Source organism: Rhinopithecus bieti, unplaced genomic scaffold, assembly GCF_001698545.2.
Source record: "Rhinopithecus bieti isolate Rb0 unplaced genomic scaffold, ASM169854v2 scaffold_15850, whole genome shotgun sequence".
NCBI classification, from domain to species: domain Eukaryota; kingdom Metazoa; phylum Chordata; class Mammalia; order Primates; family Cercopithecidae; genus Rhinopithecus; species Rhinopithecus bieti.
The window spans coordinates 3,011,359-3,033,200 of record NW_016809273.1 but is presented as its reverse complement, the minus strand read 5'-3'; the positions used below and the strand labels follow the sequence as shown (position 1 = coordinate 3,033,200).

The 21,842-nt window shown below is 35.4% G+C and overlaps 1 long non-coding RNA gene across 1 annotated transcript in view; it reads right to left on the bottom strand.

Annotated features, from left to right (window-relative positions):
• Positions 1-21,575, bottom strand: part of LOC108540035 (uncharacterized) — a 100,366-nt gene extending 78,791 nt beyond the window's left edge. The window contains exons 1-2 of the long non-coding RNA XR_001888562.1: positions 21,435-21,575; positions 9,760-9,861 (exon numbers count right to left, since the gene is read on the bottom strand). This is a non-coding gene — a long non-coding RNA (uncharacterized LOC108540035). The remainder of the gene's footprint in view (positions 1-9,759; positions 9,862-21,434) is intronic.
• Between the last annotated feature and the right edge of the window lie 267 nt (positions 21,576-21,842).

Genomic DNA, 21,842 nt, shown 5'->3' with positions numbered 1-21,842 from the left:
TACATATGTAACAAACCTACATGTTATGCACATGTACCCTAGAACTTAAAGTATAATAAAAAATAAAAATAAAATAAATAAAATAAAATAAAATGCTCTATTAAAGTTTACAAAAGAAGGTGCATTACATTTCTTTAAAAGCAAATAAAAGGTAATAAATACTCATAAAATGCAAATTATTTATTTTTTCTTTTCTTTTTAAAAATTTTCTTATTTTTAATTTTTGTGGGTACATAGTAGGTGTATATATTTGTGGTGCACATAAGGTGTTTTGATATAAGCATGCAATTTGAAATAATCACATCATGGAGAATGGGGTTTCCATCCTTTCAAGCATTTACCTTTTGCATTACAAACAATCCGATTACACTCTTTCAATTATTTTAAAATGTACAATTAAGTTATTATTGACTATAGTCACCCTGTTGTGCAATCTGTTGATGGACCGTTAGGCTGTTTCCAAATCTTAGCTGTGGTGAATAATGTTGCAATAAACATGAGAATTCAGATAGCTCTTTGACATATTGATTTTCATTCTTTTGGGCATGTGCCCAGCAGTGGGACTGCTAGATTACATGGTAGTTCTATTTTTAGTTTTGTAAGGAACTTCCAAACTCTTCTCCACAGTGGTTGTACTAATTTACATTCCCACCAACAGTACACGAGGGTTTCCTTTCACCGCATCCTCACCAGCATTTATTATTGCCTAATGGATATAAGCCATTTTAACTGGTGTAAAATGATATCTCACTGCAGTTTTGCTTTGCATTTCCCTGAAGATTAATGATTTTGAGCACATTTTCATATGTCTGTTTGCCATTTATATATTTTCTTTTGAGAAATGTCTATTTAAATCTTTTCTGATTTTTTGATTGGATGAATTGATTTTTCATATAGAGTTGTTTGAGCTCCTTATATATTCTGTTTATTAATCCCTTATCTGATGATTACTTTGCATATATTTTCTCCCATTCTGTGGGTTGTCTCCACCTTTTTGGTTGTTTCTTTTGCTGTGCAGAATCTTTTTAACTTAATGTGATTCCATTGGTTCATTTTTGCTTTGGTTGTTTGAGCTTGTGGGGTATTACTCCAGAAATTTTTGCCCAGACCAGTGTCCTGGAGATTTTCCCTCAATGTATTCACATAGTAGTTTTATAGTTTGAGGTCTTAGATTGAAGTCTTTAACCCATTTTGATTTGACTTTTATATGTGGTAAGAGATAGGGGTCTAGTTTCATTCTTCGCATATGGATATCTTGTTTTCTCAGCACCATTTATTGAAGAGACTGTCTTTTCCCCAGCACATATTCTTGGCACCTTTGTCAGAAATGAATTCATTTTAAGTGTGTGGTTTGTTTCTGGGTTCTCTATTGTATTCCATTGGTCTATGTGTCTGTTTTTATGCCAGTACCATGTTGTTTTGGTTATTATAGCCCTCTACTATAATTTGAAGTCAAGAATGTGATTCCTCCAGTTCTGTTCTTCTTGCTTAGGATGACTGTGGCTATTCTGGGTCTTTTGTGGTTCCATATAAATTTGAGGATTGTTTTTTCTATTTCTGTGAAGAATGTCATTGATATTCTGATAAGGATTGCATTGAATCTGTAGATTGCTTTCTGTAGTATGGACTTTTTTAACAATACTGATTCTTCAATCCATGAACATAGAATATTTTTTAATTTTTTTGGTGTCCTCTTCAATTTCTTTCATCAGTGTTTTATAGTTTTAATTATAGAGATTTTTCACTAGTTTTGTTTAGTTAATTCCTAGGTATTCAATTTTATTCATGGCTATTGCAAATGGGATTTCTTTTTTCTTTTTCAGATTGCTCACTGTTGGCATATAGAAATGCTACTGATTTTTGTATGTTGATTTTGTAACTTGCAACTTTACTGAATTTATCAGTTCAAATAGTTTTTTTCTTTAGCCTTCATGTTTTTCCAAATATAAGATCATGTTATCTGCAAACAAGGATAATTTGACTTCCATTCCAATTTAGATGCTCTTTATTTCTCTCTTTTGTCTGATTGCTCCAGCTAGGATTTCCTGTACTATGTTGAATAACAGTGGTGAAATTAGCATTTTCGTGGGTTCTAGATCTTAGGGGAAAGGCTTTCAGTTTTTTCCCATTCAGCATGATACTAGCTGTGGGTCAGCTATATACGGCTTTTATTATGTTCAAGTATGTTACTCATATCTGCAGTTGTTTTAGAGTTTTATCATGAAGGGATGTTGAATTTTACCAAATGTTTTTTCAGCATTACTTGAAATAATCATATGGTTTTATCCTTCGTTCTGTTGATATAATGTATCATATTGATTGATTTGTATATGTTGAATCATCTTTGCATCCCAAGGAGAAAGGTCATGATGAGTGTTCTTTTTAATGTATTGTTTAATTTGATTTTGCTGAGGATTTTTGCATCAATATTCATCAGAAATATTGGCCTGTAGTATTTTTTTTTAATGTGACCTTTACTTGCTTGGGTATCAGAATAATTCAGGTTTCATAAAATGAGTTTAGAAGTATTCCTTTCTCCTCTATTTTTTGGGAAAGTTTGAAAGGATTGATAATAGTTCTTCTTTAAATGTTTGGTAGAATTCAGCAGTGAAGCCATCAGGTCCTAAGCTTTCCTTTACTGGGAGAATTTTATTATGGCTTAAATGTAGTTACTTGTTATTGGTCTATGCAGGTTTTGAATTTCTTCCTGGTTCAATCTTGGTAGGTTGTATGTATATAGGAATGTGTCCATTTCTTCTAGATTATATCGGCATATAGTTGCTCACAGTAGCCACTAATGATCCTTTGAATTTCTGCAGTATCAGTTGCAACGTCTCCTTTTTCATTTCTGATTTTATTTATTTGGATCTTCTCCCTTTTTTCCTCAGTTGGTCTGGTTAAAGTTTTGTCAATTTTGTTTAACCTTTTAAAAAAATTGTTTCACCAATCTTTTGAATTGTCTTATCAATTTTAAATTTATTTACTTCTGCCCTGATCTTTATTATTTCTTTTCTTTTACTAATTTGGGGGCTGGTTTGCTCTTGCTTTTTTAGTTCTTTAAGATGCATAATTAGATTCTTTATTTGAAGTTTTTCATCTCTTTGATGTAGGCACTTATAGGTATAAACTTTCTTCTTAGTAGTGCTTTTGCTATATACAAATGCAAAATTTTTGAAAATTTAACTGTTAAGAAAGAAGCATATGATTAGCTATATTCACTATATATAACATAAGGATTAACTAGTCTATTTCCTGAATTGTTATAGCAGTATCTATCAAGTATGAGGTGAATTGCCTTTGACTCAAATTTAATTTTAGTGTTTATTGTAGAGAAATCATTGATTATTACTAATGCAAAATACATTCATTAGAATTATTTTTGCAGAATTATAATAATGTCAGCAAATGGAACTAATCTAAATGTCCATCAGTAAGATATTTGTTATAAATTATGAAGATCTATGCAATGAAATATTATGAAGGCATTGAAAAGAATGTGTATTTACACTCATTGGAAAGAATATATTACTATGGCATATTGTTAACTAAAAAAAAAAATAATTTTAAAATGGTTATGTAATTGAGACTTCTTATTTACACTATGATGGAGTAATGAGAAATGACTCACTCATTCATCACAAAAGAATCTAGAAAATTGGATAAAAAACCTGACCCTTGAGAGAAGGACATACCTCAATACAATAAAAGCTGTCTATGACAAATCCACAGTCAACATATTACTGGATGGGGAAAAATTGAAAGCTCCCTCTGAGAACTGGAACAAGATATGGATGCCCATTCTCACCACTACTCTTCAACACAGTATTGAAAGTCCTAGCCAGAGCAATCAGACAAGCAAAATAAATAAAAGGCATCCAAATCAGTGAAGAGGTAGGCAAACTGTTGCTGTTTGCTGATGCTATGATCGTTTACATAGAAAATCCTTAAGATTCTTACAGAAAGCTCCTACAACTGATCAAACGATTCAGCAAAGTTTCCAGATACAAAATTAATGTACACAAATCAGTAGCTTTTCTACACACCATCAGCAACCAAGCTGAGAATCAAATCAAGAACTCAATCCCTTTTACAATAGCTGCAAAAAAAATAAAATGCTTAGAAACATAACTAACTGAAGAGGTGGAAGACTTCCACAAGGAAAGCTACAAAACACTGCTGAAAGAAATTGTAGATGACACAAATAAATGGAAACACATCCCTTGCTCATGGATGGGTAGAATCAATATTGTGAAAATGACCATACTGCCAAAAGCAATCTATAAATTCAATGCAATTGCTGTCAAAATACCACCATCACTTTTCACATAATTAGAAAAAAACAATTCTAAAATTCATATGGAACCAAAAAAGAGCCCATATAGCCAAAGCAAGACTAAGCAAAAAGAACTAATCTGGAGGCATTATATTATCTGATTTCAAACTATACTATAAGGCCATAGTCACCAAAACAGCATGGTACTGGTATAAAAAAACGGGCACATAAACCAATGGAACAGAATAAAGAACCCAGAAATAAACCCAAATTCTTAAAGCCAACTGATCTTCATTAAAGCAAACAAAAACATAAAATGGGGAAAGGACACTCTTTTCCAAAATGGTGCTGGGATAATTGGCTAGCCACGTGCAGAATGAAACTGGATCCTCATCTCTTACCTTATACAAAAATCAACTCAAATGGATAAAGGACTTAAATCTAAAACCTAGAACTATAAAATTCTAGAAGATAACATTGGAAAATCCTTCTAGAAATCGCTTGAAATCCTTAGGCAAGAATTTCATGATCAAGGACCCAAAAACAAATGCAGTGAAAACAAAGATAAATTGTTGAGACTTAGTTAAATTAAAGAGCTTTTGCATGGCAAAAGGAATAGTCAACAGGGTAAAAAGACAACCCACAGAGTGGGCAAAATCTTCAAAATCTGTACATCTGAAAAGAACTAATATCCAGAATCTACAATTAACTCAAACAAATCAAAAGAACAAAACAAAATCCCATCAAAAGTGGGCTAAGGACATGAATAGATAATTCTCAAAAGAAGATATATAAATGACCAACAATAAAAAAATGCTCACATCACTAATAATCCAGGGAAATGCAAATCAAACCCAAGGATACCATCTTACCGCAAGAATGGCCATAATCAAAAAAATCAAAAAATAGTAGATGTTGGCATGTTAGCCTTGAACAGGAACTTCCAACGCGGGGGAGAAAACAGTACAATCCTAGGAAAAACGCGGTGGCATTCTTAAGAACTAATAGACGACATTTGACCAGCATCCACTACTGGGATCACCAGAAGGAAAAGAAAAGTTTTTATACAAAAAGATACTGCATAGCGGTTATAGCACACAATTCGCAAAATCATGGAACCAACCCAAATGCCCATCAGTCAATGAGTGGATAAAGAAACTGTTACATACATACATACATATATATATATATATATGTGTGTGTGTGTGTGTGAACATATATATATTATATATATATTATATATATGTGTGTATATATATATATGATGGAATACTACTCAGCCATAAAAGGGAATGAGTTAATGACATTCACAGGGATCTGGATGAGATTGGAGACTATTATTCTAAGTGAAGTAACTCTGGAACAGAATACCAAACATCATATGTTCTCACTCATAAGTGGGAGGTAAGCTATGAGGATGCAAAGGCCTAAGAATGACACAATAGACTTTGGGGACTCAAGGGGAAAGGGCAGGAAGGGAGTGAGGGATAAAAGACTACAAATACTGTGCATTATACATTGCTCACAAATCACCACTAAAAAACTTGCTAATGTAAGTTTATCCCTTCGCCTTTGACTGTAAAACACAGCCACCCCCAAAGGGGCCATTTCAGAGGCCTACCTTCAGAGGCCATTCTCTTTCTCAGGGATGTTCCTTGCTGAGAAAAGAATTCAGCGATATTTCTCCTATTTGCTTTTGAAAGAAGAGAAATATGGCTCTGTTCCACCTGGCTCACCAGCAGTCAGAGTTTAAGGTTATCTCTCTTGTTCCCTGAACATTGCTGTTATCCTGTTCTTTTTTCAAGATGCCCAGATTTCATAATTCAAACACACATGCTCTACAAACAATTTGTGCAGTTAACGCAATCATCACAGGGTCCTGAGGTGACATACATCCTCCTTAGCTTAGGAAGATGATGGGATTAAGAGAGTAAAGTAAAGACAGGCATAGGAAATCACAAGGGTATTGATTGGGGAAGTGATAAGTGTCCATGAAACCTTCACAATTTATGTTCAGAGATTGCAGTAAAGATAGGCGTAAGAAATTACAAAAGTATTAATTTGGAGAAATAATAAATGTCCATGAAATCTTCACAAGTTATGTTCTTCTGCCATGGCTTCAGCTGGTCCCTCCGTTTGGGGTCCCTGACTTCTCGCAACATATAAATACATCTTTATTGTCTGATTCTCCTCCTGTATTATTTACTCCTTGAGGTTGAAGACCTCATAGCCTTATTTCACTAATATATTCCCAACACCCAGTACCTGGCACAAGGTAGGAAAGCAGTAATATTTATTAAACAAACTGAAGGACTAAATAAATGAGCCAATGAATGAATTAATGATAGCATGGAAGATTATTCAACAAAATGTTTTATGGATATAATCAGCTGATAAGATCATGGATAATAACATTCTTCTATGTACATTTTTCTACTTATGCTTAATATCACTTGAAATATATCTATATGCATATTCTTTATGATAAAAGATTATTTTCAATGTTTTGTTTATATATTGAGGGCTTAAAACAACTCAAGAACAACATTAGGATAATATTACTTCAAGGAAGCTTGTAAAGGAGGTATTGGGCAAGAAAATCCTACTGAAAAATTATCTTAAATGTTCACTGCAGTGAGAATCAAAGCTTTAGATACCAGAAAAATGAACAGTGTAAATAATTAACTATTAGGAAAACAAATATATTTGTCTTTTGTTTCTTTTTTTGAAGTGGCGTTTCACTCTTGTCACCCAGGCTGGATGGAGTGCAATGGCATGATCTCGGCCCACTGCAACATCTACCTCCCAGGTTCAAGTGATTCTCCTGCCTCAGTCTACCAAGTAGCTGTGATTACAGGTGCCTGCCACCACACCCAGCTAATTTTTGCATTTTTAGTAGAAATGGGGTTTCAACATGTTGGCCACCCTGGTCTCGAACTCCTGACCTCTGGCAATCCACCAGTCTCAGCCTCCCAAATTGTTGGGATTACAGGCATGAGCCACCATGTCTGGACAGATACTTGTCTTTTAAAAAAATATATCAAAATGAGAGGTCAAGCTAGTCCTACCCAAAGTTCTTTACATTCTTCAAATGTATGGGAAGGGGCCCTTCCTGAACATGCTACATACAACCAGTAACATACCTCCCCAAAAAAGTAGCTCTTCTCCTCCTACCTCTTTACATTCTTTAAATGTAAAGAACCCAAACCTTAGCATCATGCAATGTACCCTTGTAACAAACCTGCACGTATAACCCCTGAATTTAAAATAAAAGTTGAAGTACATAAATCCACACAAAGAACAAACTTTTTTGGACTTAACTGCCTGAACCTAAATTTCATTCAGAATTCAGAGTTCTGCACATGATACAATAAAGAACATTCAGATGTGATTTCCCTTGCAAAGTATATACAGAGATCCCAAATAATAACTTATAGCTCTTCTTCAAATGATGCTCACTAATTTACACACAAAGACATTCTGCATGTTTGTGTTATTCTATAATCTTACTCACAAGGGAGATTTCCATTTGGAAAAGAAGTAAATTATGAAAATTTTCCTCAGTGTTAGTATGTATGATTTTATGGTAAATATAAAAATTACAGGATATGTAGTTATGATTCCCATTCAATTTATTCAATAATTAAGTGTTGAGTGAGTCTTATATGCTAACAATTATGCTAGATCATGAATTGTCTGAGTATGAAAATAAATGTTAACAGGTTTCTAGCCTTCAAAGACCCATGGCCTTTTTCCTATTAACAAAACTACCATTTGACTTAAAGTTATGTAATGTAGGAGTTAAACCACAGAAAAGCACAAGCTTTGACAACAGACCAAGTAGATCAAATTTCTAACTCACTCTTTTCTTTTCATTCTTTTTTTTTTTTTTTTTTTTTCTTTAGAGACAGGTTTCACCCTGTTGCCCAGGTTAGAGTACAGTGATGTGATCATAGCTCCTTGCAGCCTCAAACTCCTGGGCTCAAACAATCCTTCCACTTCAGCCTCTTGAGTAGTTAGAATTACAGGTGCACACCACGATGCCCACCTAAGTTTTTAATATTTGAAACTTTTTTGTAGATGGAGTCTTATTATGTTCCCCAGGTTGCTCTTGAACTCCTGGCCTCAAGCAATCCTCTTGCCTAGGCTTGCCAAAGTGCTGGGATTACAGGTGTGAGCCACCACACCCAGTCCTAACTCACTCTTTTAATACATATATGCTATTCCATTGTATGTATGTAGCAGTATTTATCCAACCAGTCCCCTATCGATATAGTATGCATTCAGTGTTTTCTGTAATTAGGTGACATAAGACAGTGCTGTAACAAACACCCCTGCACACACAGCCTTATGTTCTGATGTGTTTATTTACACAGAAATTAAAAGCAATAGCCTCCAGATTGCTGCAATCGTCTAACTAGTGTGCCTGTTCTGTCCTTGCTCTTTTATCATGTACATAAAAATTGTAACTTAGATTGTGTCAGTCTTCTGCCCCAATCCATCAGTGGTCTGTCAGTTCTCTTAGAGTAAAAGACAAAGTCGTTCGATGACCTGTGTCTCTCTGTGAATTGCTCATCTTCACCCTCGGTATCATTCTGACCCCATCTCCTACCACTCCCCACAACAGTTCCTTCACTCCAGACACACTGGCCTCAGCACTATTCCCTGAATCCAACACAATGCAAGCCTTCACCTTGGAATTTCTTGCATTTTCTTGTTCCCTCTACTTGGAGCTCTCTTTGCGTAGGTCTCTGCATGCCCTACTCTCTCACATTCTTCAGGTCTCCACTCAAGTGTTACCTTCTTAGCGGCGCCCTTCGAGAACATGCTAAATGCTAAATAAAACCAGTAACATACCTCCCCAAAAGAAGTAGCTCTTCTCCTCCTACCTCACCTTATTTTGTTCAAAGCATTAATTACATTTGACATACTTTGGATTTACTTGTTTATTTGTTTATTTTCTGTTTCCAGTCCTACTCCAAATAAGAGTACCACCCACAGGGGTAAGGACTTACTTTTTCCACTGCCATATCCCCAGTAACTAAAATTGTGCCTGGCACATAGTAAATGCTCACTTGATTTTTATTAAATGAATTGATAAAGGAATACAAGAGACTCAAAGCTAGGATAGATGCTGCCAGATTAATTTCCCAAAAATGTTGCTGCAATCAGTATTTGTCTGCAAGATGTAAGAATGATTGTAACTACTTCCCCACGCTTTTACCAACTCTAGACATTATCAATCTTTTTGTTAGTTATGTATGTACTTTTTGTCTAAAGGATAGTTGCAGCTTTTATCAAGTAAATGTGAAATTCTAATGTGTATCCAAACATGCATATTTAATTTACTTCAGTATGTTCCTAAGTGACAGACTGTACAGAATGCAAACAGAAACAATGCAGATAACTAAACTTTCGAGCTAGTATTTTCAATAGTTCATGTTCACAGATTTTTAGCTCCAACGATTAAAATGCAAATCAAATACCTCTTCAAGGAGACCTGTCTAAGGCAGCAGTCTCTCAGTTTCAAGGAAGCATCTTTTAGCCAGCACCATCCTTCTGTGAAATAAGCAGCTTCTTTGGCAAGTCTGAAAGAAAGAATGGGGAAAATGAGAGGATCACTCATTATAACTACCCTCCTGGAGTTCTTTCAAGAATATGCTTCCATGACAGATAAAGGGAATTCAGAGGCTAAGAGGCACTCTGTTAAGATTTACAGGCGGCTTTGGCATAGATCCAGATGCAAGATAAATAACAAATGTGAACAGGAAAAGAAGGATGTGACAGAGTGAGAATATCCTTCATATGACATGAAAGGCAGTGATTCTGGGGATGCAAACTCAGCCTGTTGAATAGTCCTTGAAAATGGCATTTTAAAAGAACATCAAGCAGTTGGAAGACCTATGGGGAAATTGACAGAATCCAGAACTAGACAGTCGTGTTGAAGTATTGTAAGGCATGGATTTTCTTTAAAAATGTCTCAGTGTTAAAAGATAATTTCCATTTGTAGTGTAGAAATTACAAAGTCGGGTCATTTTTTGGATAGTTCTGAGTTAATAAAATGATAGCATAAACCAAAATTAACCTAAATTCAGCCATTTTTTACTTTCAAGTTATTCTTTTCTCTCATATTTAATAGGGTTTTGGGAAGGAAGACAGGTACCTTTCCAAATTGCAGACTACAGATGTCCTACAAAACCCCAAAATATTCAGGCCTACTTCAGAAATTAGCCACATTCCGCATTTTGGAGATAAAACTTAAGTTGGAGGTAGAGCCAATAAAAAGATAAAATACTGCCAGACTACAGAAGACTCAGATGATTTCAATGATGTTGCCAACAGATGGCAAATGCAGGGCAGTGGAAGATAATGCCAAAATAATTACCTCTCAAGCCAGAAGCCAAACTAGGGAGTATGTTCTGAGAAATAATTATTCTACTCACTGCTCAGGAAGAGGACATGCACACACACAAATATTAGGAGAAAAATAATCAAATCTGTAGAAATAAAGGAATAGTACTTAGATTAAATTATTCTATCAAAGGAAATGGAAAAGAAGAAAGAATAATTTAGATATGCCTCTTAAGAATAACATTACATGAAAGTAATTCAATAATAATAATGTTTGCCTTTTTAAAGCCATATGTGCTAGGCCTTGTGTCAAATGCTTTTGTAAGTATTTTCTCATTCAGCTCAGGATAATGCTGTGAGCTTGATTTTATTATTACTTAGGTTTTACTGGGGGATAAAGAAGTTAAGTTCTCTTTCCAAGGTCACATAACTTGTAAGTGGTGGAGCCAGGACCCACTGCTAGACATTTTGATGACAGAGACTCCACTCTCGGATATTACCCTGTATAAGGTCACATTTTACAGGTAAATACCTAAAAAGCAGCTTAACTTTCTATCTGAAGGCAACCCAACTATATAACCCTGATATATGACAATGTTACTCTGCTCACCCAAGACTCAAAGACTCATTGATACAAACATTTAATTGGCACTTACTGTATCACAAATGTCACACTAGGCACTAGGGAGAAGATAATTTCAGCTCAGGAAGAGTATACTGTGTAGTGGGTGGTATTAGGCCATTCTTGCATTGCTATAAAGAAATATCTGAAACTAGGTAATATACAAGAAAGAGGTTTATGTGGCTCACAGTTCTGCAGGCTGTACAGGAAACATAATGCCAACCAGCACCTGCTTCTGAGGAGGCCTCAGGAAGCTTTTACTCATGGTAAAAGGTGAGGCAGAAACAGGAACTTCATATGGTGAAAGCAGGAGCAAGAGAGAGTGAGCAGGAGGAGTCACACACTTTTAAATGATGGGCTCTTGCAAGAACTCACTATCATGAAGACAGCATCAAGCCATAAGGGATCTGCCTCCAGGATCCAAACACCTCCCACCAGGCCCCATCTCCAGTATTAGGAATTACAATTCAAGATGAGATTTGGGTGGGGACAAAAATCCAAAATATATCAGTAGAGAATAAGATAGGTATGTAAACAAATAATCATAATGCAACGCAAGAAATGGCATGCTAGCAGATACATTCGTGGGAAGGGGGGAAGAAAGAAAGGGATGAGAAGTAACTGAAAGAAATAAAACAGAATATCCAAAGACATTAAGTTGGCATTCACAAAAAATCATTCAAATACGGAATGCAGACCGTGACAAAAGAACATAACTATTAAAAATGCATGAAAAAATGCATGGAATAATTTTGCTGAAGGTGTGCTCATCTAAGTAACTTTGGAAAGGAGTAAAGACTGTAAGACTAAATGCAAAGGAAACTTAACATAAGTGTTATACTCTCCTTGATAAAGGTGTTTTCCCTGTGGATATAGTTAACAGTTATTTTAAAACTACACATGAATATTGTAATTTTACAATAAAGTAAATGGATAATGGATGATGAGACAAGCAAAGAGACAAGACAAGAAAAATTCATGTGGTAATGTTTACAGTTGGGAACATCAGTATGAACTCCTGTCGAGCTTAATATAGATGCTGATGGAAATGTTTAGAGATGTGCATGTGTGCGCGTTTATGCACAGCTTAGCATACACATATATATTTTCTTGTTCTGTCAACTATAATTACCTACAAGAGACAACACACCAGCAGCAACACCTAAAGGCTAGATCTTGGTTTCTAATACCTTTCTCCAATAAAGGAACCAAATATCTTTAGAGAAATACCTGATTCTAAGACTGGGGCAGTAAATGTACAAGATGAGTCTGGAGCCTGTTTTACTCAAGAATAGAAAGAAACAAACCCACATTGATAGACATGTGACAAAATAATGGCACATGAGCTAACTGCAAGAGCTCCTAATGGCCAAAGCAGGAACGGTAATAATAAAATTATATTCGATTATAACCTAAAATATAAAATAAATATCCATTAACCCATACTAATATAAATAGCTAATTAAATAAATAGATGAGAGGGAACTAATAAGTTTCTTATGCCGAAGAATTCCAAATCATTTACAAAGATACCCCATTCTCAAGGAGGGGAAACATAATCTATAGTGGAGAAACCTGACAAACACTACTTCAGCCAGATAATCAAAGTTAATATCAACAGTGGTTGCATATGTTGATAAGTATGTGCCCCTGCTATGACATGATGATAATGACACTTTGCTTCTGTGGTCTCCCTCCCAAATTTCCATAACAGCAGTGTAATCATAAGCAAATCACAATATAAATCACTACTGAAAAATGTTCTACAAAATTAGGTTCTACCAATTTTGGCGAGTTTGGAAGATAGAAGATGGCCGAAGCATATTTCTCTTCCTCTGGCAGTCACAAGCAGTCATTTGACCTTCTCTCCTTGAGTCATCTTCCTTGATGCTCCACATTTTATAAATTTTCTTAACATGAGAAAAAGCAGCAATTTCCTAATCCTTTAAAAAATCTACAGCAAATAGAAAACACACGACAGCCTTTCCTGACCTTCACTCTTGGAGACCATTCAGTGGTTTTCTAAGCACCTAATCCCCTGTATTAAATTCCTTTCTTCTCAAAATAGTTAGGGTGGTATCTGTTTCCCGACTGACCCCACTGATAAACACATAATGTATCCATCACAGCACCTAGCTCTCATAGGCACTCAGTAACGTTCTACAAAATGCATGAACAGAACTCCTTCAAAATCTTCAAAGTCAAGAAAATCAAGCAAAGTCTGAGAAGCTGTCCCAACCAGGAGGAGCCTCAGGAAACAGGGCTATGTGAAATGTGGTATCATAGATAGGATTCTAGAACAGAAAAAAGACATTAGGCAAAAACTAAGAAAATCTGAGGAAAATGTGAACTTTAGTTGATAATAATGTGTCAGTGTTGGCTCATTAATTGTAATGTTAATGTAAGATATTAATAATAGGTAAAATCAGGTGTGGGTGATCTGCACAACTTTTGTATAAATCTAAAACTATTTTATATTTAAAAGTGTATTAAAATCAAATATCCATCAGAAGAATTAAAAAGAATTCAAATAATGTAGAAAAGAAAATTAAATATTTTACATTTATGAGCTTTCATAAAAGAAAACAGCATGCATTGAATATGTACTTCTAAATATTAAGAAATTAAGTACCCTAGAAACTTACATACACACGAGAAAGATGAACACTTACCCTCAATACACAAAAAATTCAAAGAATAGAGCAACTTTTTAGCAAATTCTGAGAGGTAGAACTTCTGGGAGGAAAAAAAAGGCTCAAGCAAAGAGTTGCAGATAAACTAATCTGACTTTCCTAAAGTGGATAGAATTGGTATTATTGAAGGATAAGATTGTCTCCCTGAATGGCTCTCTCTCTGTCAATTTCTAGCAAGTCTCTTTCTTATTTTTCTCACCAAAACATTAAAAAAGATGAGCCTGAAATGAACTACCAAGGACTGAATTAACTATGGTCAAGTTTCACAGTAGTTGAACATAATAGGATCATGGAATCTCAGAGCAGGTAAAATCACCAGGGTCAATCCCTCACTGTGAGAAAACTGAGACCCAAAGAGATAAGGTGTCTTGTCCTACAAAATAGGTATAACTGGTGACTCATTTGACACTAGAGCCAAGTTTTCTTTAACTCTAGGGCCATGCTTTTACCCATGTATGACACCACTGATGGAAAAGAACTGCTACATGTTACTTCTTGCAGCCATTCCTTACTTCCTTACCTTTCTGTCTTTCTCTCTCTCTCCAATGTTTGTCTATCACAACACATTTTCTAACAGAGAAGACAGAGAGTTTAAAATGCCCTCTACCCTATGCATCCCATACCCTAGATAATGAATAAACTTATATTCCATCCTTAAAGACAAAATGGTGTACTAGTATAAAGCAGCCATGTCCTAAGGTGACAAGTTAATCCTGGAACCAAAGCACACCAGCTCACACCAACATGCTTCACACCATAATAAACTCAGAAACTTCATTAAAGTAATGTTTGCTTATTAAGCTGGGACCAATTAAAAGTAATCAGACAAAAAAGAGTGATCCATTTCTTCTACTACATTAATTCAATTTGGATGAGAATAAGCTATACCTTGAATTAATCACTTCAATGGGAGTTGGTTAAAATGGCTAGGTTTTCCAGCCTATGACTTCTAAAACTAAAATGAAGAAAAACACAAAAGCAGTGTAATTGCAATAAAAGTACAGCTTTGAACCTCAAAATAATCAGATATTGAGCAGATGCAGCTATTTTTCCAACTTATATTCTAATTAGTTTTCTTTGGTCCAAAACTGATATGCATCCTATAAACTTGCAAATTTAGTAATAATCTGTAAAAATCTTTTTCTTTAAATAGCTTGGGAGTTGTCTGCTGGGACTAAAAATATATGCAACAGATACAGAAATGTTTAAAAGTGAAAATTTTGCCTGTCTGAAATGTACTTAGAAATATGAAAAATCTGTGCTTAAATAAGTTGCTTCAAAATTGCCTCATTTCAAATTTATTAAACTTTCAAAATCTCAAAGACAAAAGAAAAATATCAGCAGGTGATGGTAAGCAAGCATAAACTTTATATTATTATAATGTTTCACAAACCACAAAAGTTGATTTTCAGAGCAGAAAAAAAAAATCTTTGCAACCACCTAACCCCAATTTTCACATTTGTGCAACATATCCACAGTGCTTAAATAATTTTCTAGAAGGCACACAAGTAGTTGGAATTAGATCCCAAGGGTGCTGCCTGTTGGTGCAATGCTTGCCACCTCTTCATAATAACATGCAGCCCCCTCAGTTTCTTGTCTTCATAGATGAGTGGTTGCCATTGCTTATATAATATGAAACCTTCATTCCCTTATTCTCATGTGTGTTTTCTTGGTTTCACTTCACCCTAAAAGTCAAGACTATTTACTTTGAGATATTTATTTCTTTAAGGAGAAAAATACTTGACCATTTGCTCTATAGCTTGAAGCAATAGGTGTAAAATATAATACAACCTTTATTATTTTCCTCTCAGAATTGGGTGACAGTAAGTAAAGTATATTTTGCAGACACAGGATAAACAAAAGAGAAGTTATGACGGTGAATGCTAATTAACAAATAATCGTGCTAAGTAGAGTGCCCTCGATGATAACACATTTGGCTTGGTGGTTAATTCCAGGTGCCAGAGTGAGACTTTCTGAGTCCAAAGCCTTTTTCTTCCACTGTTCAGCTGTGACCATAAGTCACACCCTCACTATCTTTATAGTTCAAAATAGTTAGGTAGATAACATAGAGAGAGATAGAGTCATAAAATCAAAGGAAGGAAATTCAGTAAAGTCCCTGGTGTTTCCCACAATGACTGCCTTAATGCTTCTTTTAGAAATACCAAATAACAAATTGTTTCATTATCGTTTATCGCTCTCTGCTTTACCAAACATTTTCATCTTACCTAGTATGCAAGCCAGGGCTACTAACATGGTTCCTTAATACTTCTAAGTCTCAGGTCTCCTCATCTATAATGCTTACTCACAGAATTTAATGAGACAGTAAATAGTATGCTATAAGTTGTCTGTTGAGATTTGGAAGCCTTTTCACCCTTTGCTGTACTTTCCCTTTTATAGCAAAGACTAGGAGCTTAAAAGTTGGATTTCCCAGGCTCCTTTGCCGATAGGATTCTGGACACAGATTAGGTTCTACCAATTTTGGTGAGTTTGGAAGACAGAAGATGGCCGAAGCATATTTCTCTTTCTCTAGCAGTGACAAGCAATCATTTGACCTTCTCTCCTTGAGTCACCTTCCTTGATGCTCCACATCTTATAAATTTTCTTAACAGGAGAAAAAGCAGCAATTTCCTGATCCTCTGAAAATCTACAGCAAATAGAAAACATGTGACAGCCTTTCCTGACCTTTACTCTTGGAGACCATTCAGTGGTTTTCTAAGCACCTAATCCCCTGTATTACATTCCTTTCTTCTCAAAATAGTTAGGGTGGTATCTGTTTCCTGACTGACCCCACTGATAAACACATAATGTATCCATCACAGCACCTGGCTCTCATAGGCACTCAATAAAGGATCACTTGAAACAGCAGCAGTAGTAGCAACGGCAGCAGTATTAGTAGAGGCAGTAAACTCAGTCTTCACTTTCTCTAACAAAACAAGAATAGAGGACTATCCAAATTAGGGAAAATTCTGGATTATGGCCCTCATAAGAGAAATATTACATTAGTATTTAGAATTAGATACAATAATTTAATTCAGCTATCATGCTATTTTTTAGAACTATGTTTGGATTTGCAAGTATTGTTTGTGCATTTTATGTTCATGTGATTCGGAGAAATGATTTTTAAACAAAAAACCCCAGCATATCTGGGTTCAAATCTCACTCAGCCACTTACTAACTGTGATTTCGCACAAGTCAACTTTCTATGCATTGTTTTCCAACACAAAATAAAATAGCTGAAATAAATGCTTATAGAGGGTCTGTTCAGCTGTTTAATGCTGTGCTTTTAGAACTAAGTATGTGAAGGCTTTTAAGGTCCTTGAAAACTAATGCCGGAAGTGATTTAAATATTCCCCTGAAACCATATGTATGTGATTAATTTTCCTAAGGAAGAAAACATTTGCATACCAAAAGGTATTTTTCATTTTAGTATAGCCAAGCTCCTTTCCCAATTACCATCAAATTTTTATTAATGAAATAATGTTGTCTCATTTCAACCAATTTACAGTCAAGAGAAAAGAGACCTGAAAAGTATCCATTTATTCCATTCATTACAAGGATATCTCAGAGGGCAATAATATACTGGTCTTTTCAATCATCAAAAACCGTACAAACAGTAGCTTCTGGGAAAAAATAAAATAAAATAAATACATTTATAAGGCGGGGAAACAGAGAGAGAGGGGGACACAAAGACACAGAGAGAGAGAGAGAGATGAAGAAAGAGGCAGAGAAAAAGACAGAGGGAGGTAATATGAAAAAATTTTGAAAAGTGCAAAGCACTGAATGAATGTAAATATAAGATGCTTAAACCACCTATCTGAAGAAATCACCAACCAATGAAATCCATTTCTTTATTCTGCTAGAAAATTTAAGTTCTCTAATGCAGTCCAGCATATATTGGTTAGAGCATAAATTCTGGGTAAGAGCAGACATGGAGTTGAATTGCAGATTCAGTAATTACTAGCTGTTTGATTGTAAAAAAAATTAATTTCCATGAGCTCCAGCTTCATATTAGTAAAAGGAAAACAATAACAGTAATCTCACAGAATTGTTTGAATTAGCTAACAAGATTCATGTACATACATGGATAACACCTATTAAGGTATTTACTATAAAGCAAATGCTGGTTACATGTTAGTTACTCACAGAAATCACTCCTCCAACCAACCTGCTGTTTCATTTCATGAACTATCTTTTGCTATCCCACTGGTATCTGTTTTTTGTTGGCAATTTTATTATGATAAGCTCAGCTCTAAAGGATTAAACTGATTTCAGTTTTCACCACTCTGAATGTGTGAAGAGATGCTAGAAGGAAAAAAAAAATTGAATTCAGAAAGTAAATTCAACTTATTAAGTTGAAACCAAAATAGAATTATAAAGGATAAGTTTGGTTTTGGTTTCAATTAGTGATTAGGAATACTCTATTCTGTCACAACTCAATCTTTTCATCTACTTTTGTTTTCAGCAGGTTCTGGGCCATCCAGTTCTAATCTCCTTTATAAGAACGGACTTTGAGCTGGAAAAATACTAACATATGAACTGCTCAGATTACCTTTAGTGGCACACAGAATTTCTCAAATCTAAAGGAAAGGGTCAAAAGATGCAAATCCAAGGGGCTTGGAAAACATTTTAATATACTAATAAATTGGTGCTTCATCAGTCAGATTTCTCCAAATGTGGTCCATGGCCCATCATGGGCTGCCACAGTCTCCATGGTGGGCCATGGTCTTTTCCAACTCAATGGAGTTGGAACAAATATTAACTAAGCATAGTATGTGCCAGAAACTATTCGATACTCAAGATAGAGTGGTTAATAAAATGTAAAAAGTCCTTGATCTATTGGACTTATATTCTAGTATCTAGGGACAGACACATAAAAATTAATAAGTAATATATATTATCTGGCAAATGATATAAGTGCTTTAGAGAAAAATAAACAGGAAATAGGAATAGAAATACCATGGTAGGAAGAGAGGTTCAATTTTAAATAGTGTGTTCAGTGGAAGTTTCACCAAGATGATAACATTTGAGAAAAGACCTAAAACAGATGAGTAGCAAGCCTTTTGAGTATCTGGGGAAAGAGTATGGTAGGCAGAAAGAGGATCAAGGCAAAACATTGGGGTGAAAAGTACAAGCAGGGCATGTGACCAGTCTTTTCTTATTAAACTATCTTTTACACTGAATAAGTAGGTGAGCCATGGGATAGTTCAACCTTCCCGAAATGAACTCCTTTCAAAAATCTGGAAAATCTTCAGATGTACTTTTGCAAGTCAAGCCCTGGACAGTGGACACCCAGGAAAATCATCTAAAATGACAATGTGATGCCATTTTTTTAAGTCTAAATGAATATCGCATCCAGCTATTGTGGTCACTGCTATTTAAATCTAGAAAATAGAACCCCTCCGAGTAAAGACTGAAGAATATGGCACTCATTCAACAGTCAGTGAAATATTTAATAAGCATGCACTATGTTTCATGTATTATTTTTGTATTATTATCGAAAATACAAATAAGAAGATTGCATTTTTTGGCATCTTGGTCTCAGATAAATAACGAGGACATGTACGCATAGTCATGTGATAAAACAGCTCAAGCACATGGAATCAACCTTCCACACCGCCAAGCACCAGCAGCAACGTTCTGAAGAAAATTTTCTTTGGAGTCTCACACTACAGATATGGTCATCTCCATTCACAAACAATCAGCAGATTACCTATTTAACATTATTCACAAGTACTAGATAGCATCAACTCTAAAAATAGACACAGACAGATTAGATTATTCTTTCTTAACAGAGGTGAATTTCCCATGAAGCAAAGCAAGAAATAAAGAGACATTTTGCAGGGAAAAAAATTCCAATTATTCTTTGGCTGGACACTTCTTTGGATTTTGTGGATGAGAAAAGAGAACAGACAATTCCCCCTAATTATCTGTTCCTATAATGAACATCTGTTGCATTTGCCCAAAATCCATTCTCCCTTTCTCTTGGAGAATCATCCCCTCCCCCTTTCTGAGTCAGACGGTTTTGATTGAGAAATTTGGCTCCAGGGATGACCAAGTAATCCAAACTAAGACAGAGTACTCCTTGCCCCCTTGCAGGGCCAGCTTCACTGGGGAATGTGTGAGCCATGTAAATATACAGGACCCTGCAGTCAGAAGGATCTCACACTTGGCTTAATGCATTACAGCCTCTGTCTCAAAATAGGTAATAATTTTGTTTCTGAACTTGTGTTTTTTAAGCAAAATCCAGTGGGACAATAAGGTTTCCATGTGAGCATAGTAAATGTGCACAATGTCCATCACTCCATGCTACCCCATTCACTCATAACATTTGCCCCGTGAATACAGAATTTCAGTACATTAGAGTTCAGTGAGATTCAAAGCAAGAAGGTATCATTTGCATCTAAAACTGAATAATTGAGGGCCCTGAAAGCCACATTTTTCTTTTGAGTCAGAATTTCCTTCAATAGGAAAAGAAGGCAATTGCGTTCTAAGAAACACGGGTGACCAGAGAACCCTATCGTATTCATTTTTTCCAGTGTAACATGCCTGTATTAGGCAACCACTTAGCTGAAAATGATGACATTCTAGAAGGAAAAGAAAAAACGGGGCAACTCAGAGTTCCTTTTCCCTTTGGCCCTTCCCTACTCATCAATGAGTGGGACCTAGAGAGTATTGATAGAATGAGGACATATCAAGAAGTGAAGATAGTATGATGCAGCATCTCTACAGTTCTGGAAAGAACAAAATCCATATGCATGAGAAAGTTTATACAACATAGATTTTGTAATTTTGATGAATTTGTATATGAATTAAATGTCATTTAAAACTGGCATTGCACATATAAAGAGAAATGGTAAGGTCTATGCTAATCATTTAAAATTTAAATTTTCTTTACTTAGAATGACATTAAACAGCAAATAAAAAACACCATGACAAGTTGAATGTGAATGCAGAAGAAAGAAACTTCATATTTAATCACCTTTGACAACACTCTTTTCTTACTTTTTGAACAAGAAACTTTACACTTTTATCAGGCCTTCTTCCTGGCCACTGTGATTGGTTCAGAATGGGCATGTGAATTAATCCACATCAATGAGACTTAAGATCATGGAGTTTTTTGGGTTTTGCCTTTGTTGTTGTTGTTGTTGTTGTTGTTTTAACTTCGTTTTATTTTGGTTTTCTTTCCCCTGGAGCTAAGAGAAATAGAGTGTCTCTTTCCACTGAAAGTGATTGGGGATAAAACCCTGGGGCTCCTAATGGTCATCTTGCTGCTGAATAATGAAAACGCCAGAGAAAAAAAATCACCCCAGAGGTGGAAAAAGATTCCTCATAGTATCATTTGAGCATCTGAGCCCAGCCATGCCTACCCCTCCTATGTTTCTATTTTGTTCACACTAGTTGAGATCAATTCCCTTTTTGCCCAAGCTAGTTGGAACCAAGTTTCTATTATTTACAACCAAAACATTCTTGCTATTAGTATTCCCTGGCCTCATACCTTTAATGTGCTCCTGCTCCTTTGCTTATGGAATAAAGGCAGTCCTTATGAATTCAGCATTTACTCCAGGCTCCTACCCAACTTTCCACTTTTTCTTTCCATTATGCAAACTGCACACTTGAGATGTGTTCTGGCCACCCCCCTCTGCTCTTGGTTGCGCCTTCCTACTGTGCTTTACTTTTACTATTTTTGCCTACACCTAGCGACCATGTGACCTCACTTACCGCCTCATAATGCTGCATCCTGTCTTTCAATACTCACCTGCAATGTTCTTTCTCTAGAATGATCTCCCTGTTTGTCCTCAAAACCATGTTCTTTCTATTTCTTTAAACATTGCCATTTCAAATATACACTGTGTAATAATAATTATGTATATCCCTCACTAAATTGTACATATTTCAAAGGTAT